Here is an 8,670-nt window from a genome sequence, read left to right on the forward strand (position 1 = left end):
AACGGGAATCCCCCCTCCCCAACAACCCCAGGGCGCCCCTTAAATACTCTACTGACTCCTCCCAATCACCCCAGTCACATAACAGCAGTCCATTGGTTCACAGCAAGTGACGACACCTCAGGCGAGCTGATGAGGCATGGCGTCTGTGCAGTGCAGGCGGCTGGGATGTGGCTAAGTCTGAGGTAAAGAGGAAGTCAGGCGCAGGTCATAAGACCTGGCAGCCGTCCGGGGCGCCATCTTGGGGTGGCAACTGCACCCACTCCTCACAATATTTAAAAAAATGAAGATTCCACAAGAAAACTCTTAGACTGGAGAAAAAAGTAGCATGATGCAAAATCAACAGACAAAAAGCAGTAGTTGTTCTCTATGCTAAGTGAGATGGTTTGAGGGAGAAATGGCCGAGGTGTTGGCCAGTGGGCGCTGGGAGAACCCTCATCCTGCCAGAGTTCCGGTGTTCTGGGCAGGTGGAGGCTTTCCACGTGGCCCTGGTGGGTGTTTGGCTTTGGAAGCCACTGGACACCAGCTCAGAGGGTGGTGGACAAGGGGCAGTCCTAGGTACCAGGCTCTCAGCCTTGGGCATCCCAGACATTGCTGGACACTGAGGAAGAGCCCCGGGGCTGAAGGGAGGAGAGGGCAGGGGGAGAGGGGGCGCTGGGTGGTTCCCACACAATCAAGAGTCCTTGGTCTGGTCCATGGCTGGAGCACAGGAAGGCCTTCCAGTGGGAGGTAGGCTTTCCCCTATCTCATCATTCAAGCACGACAGGCCTTGATGAACAGAGACAGTCTATGGTTTTAGAACTTTGTTGTAGAAAGGCAGGGGGAAAGAGAGAAGGTAGAAAGAGGGAGAGAGGCTGGCCATGGCCAAGTGGCAAGAAGGGGGAAGGGAGAGAGAGAAGGAGGGCAAGAGATGAGAGTAAGAAAGGTGAGAGCTTAAAAAGAGAGAGGGGCCAAGCAGCCCCTTTTATAGTGGGCTGGGCTATCAGGTAACTAGGGGGAGGAGCATACTTGGCTATAGTCAGGTAACTGTGGGGCGGAGTCTAGCCAGAATGCCAGGAGCTCGTGACATTGTCTGCGTGACTGATAGTCACACACCTCTCCTGTGGGGGCTGCGGGGGCAGTAACTTGGACAGGAGCCAGGGGTCTAGGAGACATGATCAAACACCTTCCGTTCCATGTAGGTGGAAATTATTACCCATTGGGTCCCCTAGGGTTCAAGACCTATGCTTGACTGGAGACCAGGCTGTCTGTGCACAGCTCACTGTTCCACACCCAGGTATTTGTATTCTTGATCCCCAGTTTGTGACACTGTTTGGAGCATGTTATGAAACCTGTAGGATGTGTAGTCTTGCTGAAAGAAGCACATTACTGAAGGCAGACTTGGAGAATTCATGGCCTGGTTCCACTTCGGTGTCACTCTGTCTGCTTCACACTTGAGGCTGAAGACGTGATCTCTCAGCCTCCTGCTCTGGCTGTCTGTTGCCATGACTCCCCCACCATTAGAGACTCTCTTTCTGGAACTGCAGGCCATATTAAACTCTCGTAAATTGGTTGTGTTCATGATGCTCTCTCTCAGCAACAAAAGGCAGATAATACAGGATGCGGTGCCAGGAGTGGGGTGTTGCTATGAAGAACCAGACCATGTTTCCTTTTCGAGGAATATGGAAGATTTGGTGACATTGGATTAGAAAAATATCTAAATGTTATAAGAATTTAATGGGTCATTATAGCAAGAGACTTGAACTTGTGGGAAAGAATCAGAAGAAAATAACATTCACAATGACTTTAAAAATGTCTAGGAGTGGGCTGGAGAGATGGCTCAGTGGTTAAGAGCACCGACTGCTCTTCTGAAGGTCCTGAGTTCAAATCCCAGCAACCACATGGTGGCTCACAACCATCTGTAATGAGATCTGATGCCCTCTTCTGGTGTGTCTGAAGACAGCTATAGTGTATTTAGATATAGTAATAAATCTTTAAAAAAAGAAAAACAAAAACAAAAAACAAAAAAATGTCTAGGAGTTAACATAACTGAAGAAGTAAAAGATCCTTTTAAAACATGGAGGAAACAATTTGAGTAATATGTTAAAAGATTAAAAAACCTCAATGGATTGGTAGATTTAATATTGGAGAATGACTATATTATCAAAAAAATGATCTAAAGAATCAGAGTAGTCTTCATCAAGATTCTGATGATAAGCCGGGCGTGGTGGCGCACGCCTTTAATCCCAGCACTCGGGAGGCAGAGGCAGGCGGATTTCTGAGTTCGAGGCCAGCCTGGGCTACAGAGTGAGTTCCAGGACAGCCACGACTACACAGAAAAACCCTGTCTCGAAAAACCAAAAAAAAAAAAAAAAAAAAAAAAAAAAGATTCTGATGATATTATTCTCAAAGATATGAAACAAAACAAAACCTACAATTCATGTGGATGAATGGATGAACACAATAGCCTAAGAAATCCCAAGTAGAAAGAATAATGGCAGAGAAAAAAAATAATACTTAATCTCAAATTATGTTATAGAGCCATAGTGACAAAAACTATGAGATGCTGTTGCAAAAAAAAAAAAAAAAAAAAAAAAAGACCCACAGACCAATATAATAAACTCGAGGAACCAGAAACAAACCCATACAACTAATGCACCCAATTTTCAAGAGAAGTGTTGAAATAAACATTAAAAAAGACACCTCCTCAACAACTCACTCTGGAAAAACTGATATCCACATGTAATAGTCGAAACTAAACTAGGTAGAGTGAGATGTACCTAAAATCCCAACACTAGGGAAGCAGCGATAGGGAGGGCAGGAGTTCACAGCCGGCCTCAGTTGCATAGTGAGGTGGAGGATGGCATTGTCTACACACAACGGTGTTTCAAACAAACAAGTACACAAACACATAAAAAAAAACACCTGTATTTCTTATCTGATACAAAAGTAAATCAAAAATAGATCAAGGAGGCTGGGCAGTGGTGGCGCACGCCTTTAATCCCAGCACTCGGGAGGCAGAGGCAGGTGGATTTTTGAGTTCGAGGTCAGCCTGGTCTACAAAGTGAGTTCCAGGTTAGCCAGGGCTACACAGAGAAACCCTGTCTCAAAAAACAAACAAACAAAAAAACAAAAACAAAAAAAAGATCAAGGATCTTATATAAGACCTGAAACTTTGAAACTGATAGAGGATAAACACTTCAAGGTACAAGTGAAGGCACATGGCTTCCCTCCCAGAACTTGGGAGGCAGAGACAAGCAGATGTCTATGAGGTAAGGACAGCCTGGCCTACACAATGAGTTGTAAGCCACTAGGGCCAAACCATGAGAGGTTCTTGTGGTTTTTTGTTTTTGTTTTTTAAATTGAATGTATAGGGCCTAGAGAGATAGCTCAGAAGTTAAGAGCACTGTCTGGTTGCTCTTCTAGAGAATCTGGGTTTGATTCCTAGCACTTAAATGGCATCTTACAACTGACTCTAACTCTAGTTCCAGAGGATGCAAAGCCTTCTTGTAGCCTCTGTGGGCATGTACGCAATGCATACACACAGAGAGAAATACTCATAAACATAAAATAAAAATGAGTATTTTTAGAAATAAAAGAACTAGAGAGATGGCTCAGGGGTTTGGAGCACTTGTTGCTTATTGCAGAGGACCTGAGTTCAATACCCAGCACCCACATGACATCTCACAAACATCTGTCACTCTAATTCCAGAGGATCCAGCATCCTCTTCTGGCCTCTGAGGGCTCCAGGCACAATGTACATGTACATGCATGCAGGGAAAACACCCGTACACATGAAATAAAACTTCAAGAAAGTAAAGTGCAGAGAAAACTTCTTGTGTTGAAAGGACTCCACTTGGGATTTTTGTGCAAGCAAATGGGCAATGGAACCTGAGCCAAACTGGAGGGAGGAAAGACGTGAAGATCCATCCTCCTGCGGCCACACAGATGAACCTCATGAAAATTTACCTTTCAACAAGTTGGCCCAGAGAGTGGCTGAGGAAGCACATAAAGAATTCATTTCAGAGGATGGGAAGTACTTCTAACCATCACGTGGAGAAGACCTGAAGAAAGATGCTGTAGATATCAGATGGCGGATTCCATCATTAAAGGGAGATACTGTTTCCCATATTCTTTAAAGAGGAGCAGTCCCTTTCCAGTGCTTTCCTAATTAGTTCACCTGGATTTTGATGCTGGACTCACTGTGATGTAATGGATCATGTTTTCATACAAGTGACAGGAAAGAAGCAAATTGTGCTGTTCAGTCTTGGAGATGCACAACATTTATATTTATCGGGTTGTAAATCAGAAGTGCTGAATGCTGGCAGCCCAGAGCCGGATAAATCCCCACCCTTTCCTAAGGTGAGGAGGTATGAGTGTTCTCTTGAAGCTGGTGATGACCTACTCACTCCTGCCTTATGGTTCCATACGGTAATCTCTGAGGAGTTTGTAGTGGGAGGGAATAGCTTTCGGAAGCACCTTCCATGGGAACCCTACGACACAACGGATACCCGTGGTAACAGAGATCCTGTAGCAGCATCCAGAGCTGTGCAGATCTTGGACAGAGCTTTGAAAACACTGGCTGAATTATCAGAGGAATACAGGGACTTCTATACATGCTAAATGGTCTCATGTATTCAAGACAAAGCCTATAGCAAGAGAGAGAGAGAGAAAAAAAAAAGAACTAAATGTAGTAAAAAATTAAAAATAAATAAAACTCAGCTCAAGTATTTGAAAACTATAACCAGATATAAATATTTAAAGATGCTTTTTTTAAAACAGGAAAAATAAGTCTCAAATTTATGGTATAAAAGGAGATGCTTATCTGATTTCTACTTGGTATGGATTTAGAATCTTAGTGGAACCATTCTTTAGCTCTAAGATGTAAATAACTAAAATTCTGACGATCTATCTATTTATCTATCTATCTATCTATCTATCTATCTATCTATCTATCTATCTATCTATCTATTTACCTATCTATCTAGAGAGAAGCCTGTCAGCCACCATATAACACAGTACAGGAGGAGGAAGACATCCAGAGACCTGTTTGCCGCCATGCCACACATAGCAGAGGGAAAGATGCCCAGAGACCTGCCTGCCACCATGCTATGCAGTGTGGTGGTGCAGATAAGGGAGAGCTGGCGGACTAAGCAGCTCAGTTATCTGCCCACCCCTCCGCCCAGGCCCTCATCCTGGGCCCGGAATTGGCCCACCCCCAAACCTACATCATCTGTGAACTGTTGGAATGCATGAAAGGGCCAGTCTTGCTGATCCAAAGTTGCAGGATCTCCGTGACATAGAGCAACAACATGATAGCTGGGAGGAGTCCCAGCAAAGATCCACTGTTAATGGTGTACCAAAAGCTAGAGGCCTAGAATCAAACTAATGACTCATTGCAGTGATTATTTGCAAGTGAAGGTGTGTTGCCAGGGAAGTATACTATAGAACACACTGGGGCACACTACAGCTTCCACCATGAGATGTTTTCTATACTTTGTTTTGTTGTGCTTATTTTTGTTTGTCTTTTATTTTCTTTGGGGGGGGGTTTGCAAGGGTGGAGGGTAGATACAAGGGGACAGGGAGATTGTGAGTGGGACTGGGATGAGTGATGTGAAGCTCATAAAGAATCCTTAAAATGTTAAAAAGAGAGAGGGGAGGGGGAGGGAGAGGGAGAGGGAGAGGGGGGAGGAGAGGGAGGGGAAGGGGAGAGGGAGAGGGAGGGGAAGGGGGAGAGGGAGAGGGAGGGGGAGAAGGAGGGGAGGGGGGAGGAGAGGGAGGGGAAGGGGGAGAGGGAGAAAGGACTAGGTGGCTGAATAGTTGAGCATAAGGAACTGAGTTCAAATCCCTATATAAGATCCACACATGGTTGCATGTGCCCGAAGGGGCAGAAATTGGGGCTTGTTGGGGCTGTTGTCTATCAGAATAGCTCCAGGAACTGGGGCAAAGTGTGGTAGAGTAGGGATACCTGTTCTCCTTCTCTGGCTTCCACATGTATGCCTGGGCATGCATACTTACACACATAGATGTACATAAAACGCGCGTGCGCGCACGCGCACACACACACACACACACACACACACACACACACTAAATAAATAAATAAAAAGAAAGGACTCTAGGGAGATAGCTCAGCAGCTAAGAACACATATTCCTTCTTGCAATGGACCTGAGTTTGGTTCCCAGCAACCCACATCTACAAGTAATTTTAGCTTCAGAGGTTTCTGGCCTCTAAAGGCATCTGCCCTCATCCCCATATGCTCAAAATTTAAAAATAATTATTTTTTAAAAGATGGTAAAAGAATGCCTGGTGGTAGTGGAGCACACCTTTAATCACTTGGGAGGCAGAGGCAGGTAGATCTCTGGGAGTTCGAGATCAGCCTTGTCTAGACAGTAAGCTCCAGGACAGCCAAGGCTACACAGAGAAACTCTGGCTCAACAAAACAAAACATATTAAAGGAAGACCAAAGACACAAATGATCATAAAAGTGTAAGAAAGAAACATTTGTACAGAGCTGGTGCCTTGAGCACCCACTGTGGTTATCATTATGGGGGTTCCTCAAAAAACTAAACACAGAGATAGCATTTGCCCAAGCTACACTGGTAATTCCTAGACATATACCACAAAGACTCTAAATCATTATTTACCTCAGCTCCACTCACAGTAAGCAGGAAATGGAACCAGCATGGACTTCCGATGTAAAATCGGAGAAAGAGAATGCACACACACACAGCAGAATTTTTCATTAATAAGAATAAAATCACAATAGTCACAGCAAAGTGGCTGGAACCAACTGCATAGCTCATTATATTTAGCCAATCAAGCTGGGCTGAGAAGGACAGCTGTTTTCTCTCATCTGCAGAATCTACATTTAAATTAAGCATGTGTGTTTAGGTCATGAAAGTAGAAAAGGGATTGTAAAAGAAGAGAGGAGGAGAAACAGAGGGTAAAGGAATCCATGCGATATGAAACCAGAGGAGCAATCATTTGGGGTCAGAAACAGGACTGGCAATAACGGGGCAAAGGGATGGGGGAGGGGAATATATGGGAAACAATGGGTGACCTGTATTTATAAACATTAATAAAAACCATCAGATTGTATGCTCATTTAAACTATGATGTTTAAATTTTCTTTTCCCTTCCTTCTTTCCTTCTTTCCTTCTTTCCTTCTTTCCTTCTTTCCTTCTTTCCTTCTTTCCTTCTTTCCTTCTTTCCTTCTTTCCTTCTTCCCTCCCTCCCTCCCTCCCTCCCTCCCTCCCTCCCTCCCTCCCTCCCTCCCTCCCTCCCTCCCTCCTTCCCTCCTTCCCTCCCTCTCTCTTCTCTCTGTCTCTTTCTTTCTTTCTGGCCTGTGTGCTTCTCACTGGGGCTTAAGTCCTGGAGAACCTACAGCAGACCCTGGACTGTGCTCCATCCAATCAAACTTATCTCCATCTCCTACACCTCCACCCACTGATGTCCAGTATCACGAACCATTCAGAGTTCCCATCCACATTCCACTCCACTCTCATTGTTTAATCGCAGTCACCCAGAAAGGAGCATTTCTTAGCCAAGACAGCTTCTTCCCTTGGTTCTTTCTAAGTCACAAGCCTCTGGGTTTGTGTTCTGCCGCCCCTGGTGTGGTGGTTCCTTGTGGCTCAGTGTTGTTCCCTAGGGAGGACATTGCTGAAAGATGGATCCATGAGACAGGATGGCCACTCAATGCTTTTAGTTCTTTTCGTTTCCTAAGCCGCCATCTCACTGCCCTCCCCCCCCCCACTTGACACTTTTTGCTTTGCATTGTTGGAAGATGGTTTTGTGCACTGTGCGTTCATGGGCTGATTTCTGTGCCCAGAGATCTGGCTGCAGCCTGGACTTGAATATGACTCAGTATTTTGTAAAACATTGTTCTCCACCACCTCCTGATCAGTTAAACAAAGTGCTGACTAGTCTATACCTGGGAAAGAGAGGAAAAGGAGGGACTCCCGTGCCCTGAGAGGAGAGTTGTAAGCGTCTCAGGTGAAGACTAGGGAGCCAATAGAGACTAAGATGGCAGGTAACAGCCATGTGGTTGGTAAGTTGGCCGGGAAGTCGGTCAGGCCAGCATAGTCAGGTTAGAATAACTCAGGAGCTGCCCCACTATAGTGCATTGAAGCTTTGAATAAATATGTTTCCTCAGCATTACTCAAAGCCAGGGCTGGCATAGGAAAGCCCCTCCTTTTATACTGTGTAGTGGTTTCCATCTTGAAAGGTGTTTGTTTCATACACAGTGGACACCAATGATGATTGACAGCTAGTATTTTTCATTATATCTGTCTTACCTTGAATTCTGTGCATATTATTTTTTACAAATATTCTAAAATTTTAATTCAAGTATAATTACATTGTTTCCCTTGCTTCCCTTTCCTCCTCCAATCTCACCTGTGTTCTCTCCCTGCAGCCCCTCATGTTCCCAACTCATGCCCTCTCAAATTTGTAGCCTCTTTTTCTTGGTTATTATTATTATTAGTGTGTGTGTGTGTGTAACTATATAAATACAACCTGCTGAGACTGTTTAGTGTTGCTTGTATGTACATGATTTGGGTCTGACCACTTGGTATTAGATAGCCAATTTGGAGAGGGGTGTTCATTCCTGGGGAAGGTGAAACCCCCTCTCTCAGCAGTTGTTGGTTTTCTGCAGCTCTTTGTATAGGGGTGGACCGCCTTGAGATTGCCGT

At 44.8% G+C, this 8,670-nt stretch overlaps 1 pseudogene; it reads left to right on the forward strand.

Moving 5' to 3' along the window:
- The first annotated feature begins 394 nt into the window (after positions 1-394).
- On the forward strand, positions 395-8,243 carry LOC110309950 (tRNA wybutosine-synthesizing protein 5 pseudogene; annotated as a pseudogene).
- The last annotated feature ends 427 nt before the right edge of the window (positions 8,244-8,670 follow it).

This window comes from Mus caroli, unplaced genomic scaffold (assembly GCF_978045245.1).
Source record: "Mus caroli unplaced genomic scaffold, Mus_caroli_1 scaffold_12, whole genome shotgun sequence".
NCBI lineage: Eukaryota > Metazoa > Chordata > Mammalia > Rodentia > Muridae > Mus > Mus caroli.